Below are 3,542 nucleotides of genomic sequence, written 5' to 3'. Positions count from 1 at the left end.
CACAAAGAACATCTGGCTTGGTTCAGCTTAGAACTCAGCATCAGAGAAAACAGAAGTGACACATGCCCTTCCTTTGAAATGTTGTCCCATGGAGATGCTGGAGGCTTGTTATCCTAAAGCTAAGAGGAATCCTGGAACTTGCGGGAGAATGAGAGAAGATATCCTGCTATAAATAAACTGGGGCAGAAAAATAATGAACACTGAGCTTCAGATATCAGACAGATTAAGGATCTGTAAAAAAGAAATGATTATGATTAGCCACAGATAGTTAATTACCATGCAAGTTTAGTTCCTAGGAGAGTTCTCCTTTATCAGATCCAACCACCTCTGCTTTGTTTGCCTGTTACTGTCCTGGAGACAGGTAAGCAGCACGTCTGCTACTTTCCCTCATCCTCAATGTTACTGATTTCATCTGATTTGGCAGCATTTAAATCTGGGTCACTCCATGTTCTGGCCACTGGCATCCCAGGGCTTGGATGGAAGAATTCAATTCAAGGGATTCAATTCAACATTTATTAAGCACCTCCATCATCACACAATATTGGCTACTGGGATTACAAAGACCAAAACAAACAAACAAACAAACCCAAACACCAAAACAGAACATAGCTTGCAATTATATGTATGCATGTATTTGAGTGTGAGTGTGTTTGTGTTTGTGTATGCAAATATGTAAATACACATAGACACATGTGAGTGCACACACATATAATTTTTCAGGTTTACAAAGCACTGCCTTACAATGGTATCTTTTATTGCATAAGTAGGAGGTGGAGCAATGTGGTTCTTCCCCCCCCACCCCAGTATTAGTCATTCTTTTACCAGTAACCCAAGTACAAAACATTTGACTTTGTAGTAGGTATTCTTCCATGTAACTTCAACAAGGAAGGTGCCAACAGCATCACAGCTGTTTTGTTTTCAACAAAATGTAAAGATGCTAATGGGAAAAGAAGGCAGGCACCAGACAGAATTTTTTTTCCTTATGACCAGACTGTTCGTTTGTATTGTCCTGGGTCAACAATCATGCAAGTTCTGTTCTTCTAGTGCAGAAACTTGTTTATCATATTCCTGCTTGTTCTCCTGGTCTAGCTGAGCTTCCTGGCTGTTTGCCAGACTGTTGGGATTAGGTTCATCCAATAACAACTGTATGGTGGATAAAGCACTGTCCCAGGATTCAAGAGGACCTGAGTTCAAATCCAGCCTCAGACACTTGACACTTACTAGCTGTGTGACACTGGGCAAGTCACTTAGCCCTAATTGCCCTGCAAAACAAAGAAAACAAAACAAAACAAACAAAAAAAGCTGTAGGGGTGTCAAAAAGGAGGAAGCAACGTTAGGTTGGACTCCAATGACTCTGAAGTATATCCAGGCATATACTCCCATCTGCATAGACATTTTAGAGACAAATCTATTGTAAGTGGTTTGTTTGGATATTCTTCTGTGAATTGTATTATAAATTTAAGTGTGCCATCTTCGAATGGGGTCCCCTTGGCCCGAAAATGACCGTGTTCCACACCATTATGTTGTTCTCTGACAGGGCTCAGCTGACTCCGACGGGGTGGGGGGGGAGCTCCTCTTGTAGCCTGAGGGGGGAGCACAAATGGAGCTCAGCCCAGCCTTGGCCAGTACCCCTGCCCCCAAGCCTGTGCGTCTCCCTGCGTCCCGTCCCCACATCCCCTGACTGGCCTCTGCTATCCTTCCTGACTGCCTGAAGTCCCACATGGGGCACTGTGGAGCCAGACATGTTGAGGACTGTTGTGGGCTCAGGGGTGGAGCATGGACCTGCGGCTGGGCAGCAGCAGCAGCAGCAGGAGGAGGATGAGGCAGTGGCTGTAGAGGAGGAGGAGGGGGAGCACAACATGGTTCTTAATTCTCAAGTGGGTCAATGACTTGCTGTGTGTCCTTCTTTTCTCTACCTCATTTCTTCGTCTCTAACAGCGACCATGATTCCTATCCTTAACTCACAGGGTTATTGTGAGGAGAGGATGAGGACTTAGGGAGAAATTTGAATGTTGTCCATTAGGTGTTATTAGAGACCCAAGAATGGCACCCCAAGAAGAGCACTGACTGAAAAACCTGGGAATTGTGTCTTCTGTTGGCACAACTAAATCTGGGAGAGACGATGGCTGTTGTTTATGACTCTGGCCTAGTCTCCTCCTTACACATTCTGTTTTTTCTTTCTTTCTTTTTCTTTTCTTCTTTTTTTTCTTTTTTTGTGGGGCAATGAGGGTTAAGTGACTTCCCCAAGGTCACACAGCTAGTAAATTGCAAGTGTCTGAGGCTGGATTTAAACTCAGGTCCTGAATCCAGGGTCAGCGCTTTATCCACTGTGCTCCTAGCTGCCCCCCTTACCCATTCTCTTGACTTTACCTGTTGGCCACTAATCTCTCTGCCACACCATCACTTTCTGCCTATGGCCTCCCCATGTGCTGCCCAGTTTGAGAAAGGAAGGGTGATTTGTATTTTAACTATGGAGAAAGTGCTAACAAATTTAAGACCAGAGATGTTGAGATGGAAGGGAACTTGGACGTTATCTAGTTCTTTATCTTATAGGTGAGGACACAGGCCTGGAGAGATTAAATAAATCCGCCTCAGTATTCCCATCTATAAAATAAAGGGACTGGACATGATCTTTGAGGTGCTTTCTAGCTCTCAGTCTATGATCAATTCAAGATTTGAAACTGAATCAGCAGCTTCTAACTGGGCATATCATTTTAAGCCAAAGGACAAAGATCTTATTCAACTCAGCTTTTTAAAGTAATGTAACAAAAATACTACTTTATTTTGCAAATATATGAAAGATAACATGATGTAGTAGATAGAAGGCTGGACTTGAAACAAGGGACTTAGGTTTTAGTCTCACTCTTGACATATACTGGCTGGGGGAACCTGAGAAAGTCACTGAACATCTTACTGTTTTAGGTCAATTTCTAATACTTTGTGTTAGAGAGAAGGTACCAGCCAGTGTTGGCAGTGGAAATTTTATTATCCAGAGAGTCATTTATACCAATGAAATCATTAAGACTCATCCATTAACAAACATATCAGTCCTACACTTCTACTCAGGAAGCCATCCCTTGTAACAAAGAATAAAAAAATGAAAGAAGAAGACATTAACTAAAATAGCAACTGAGTTTATGCAGTGTCCCTCTCCTCCACACCCTCAAGGAAGAGAGAGAGGTTCATTTTTTCATCTCTTCTCCAGTGACATGTTTGGCAACTAAAACTACATGGCATTTCTTTTCAGTTGTTGTTTTTCTCCATTTTACATTGTACTTGTGAAGTTTTTTTTCTGGTTCTGTTCTATTTTAAATTTACATTTTCTACAATTTATATTGTAGTCATTGTACACGTTTTTTTCTGGTTCTGCTCATTTCATTCTGCATCAGTTCATTTAAGTCATCTCTTGCTTCTCTATGTTCTTCATATTCATTGCTTATTAGAGTACAGTAATATTTTATTACCCTTTCAAATCATAATTTGCTTAGCCATTCTCCAAATGGTAGGAATATATCTTTCCCCATATTTTTCTACAAAACAAT

General features: G+C 41.6%; 1 pseudogene; it reads right to left on the bottom strand.

The window, feature by feature from the left end:
* Positions 1 to 1,014: 1,014 nt before the first annotated feature.
* Positions 1,015 to 1,722, bottom strand: LOC122729807 (annotated as a pseudogene).
* Positions 1,723 to 3,542: the final 1,820 nt, after the last annotated feature.

Source organism: Dromiciops gliroides, chromosome 5, assembly GCF_019393635.1.
Source record: "Dromiciops gliroides isolate mDroGli1 chromosome 5, mDroGli1.pri, whole genome shotgun sequence".
Lineage (NCBI taxonomy): Eukaryota > Metazoa > Chordata > Mammalia > Microbiotheria > Microbiotheriidae > Dromiciops > Dromiciops gliroides.
The sequence above is the reverse complement of the archived record's forward strand: the minus strand, read 5'-3'. Positions and strand labels throughout refer to the sequence as shown.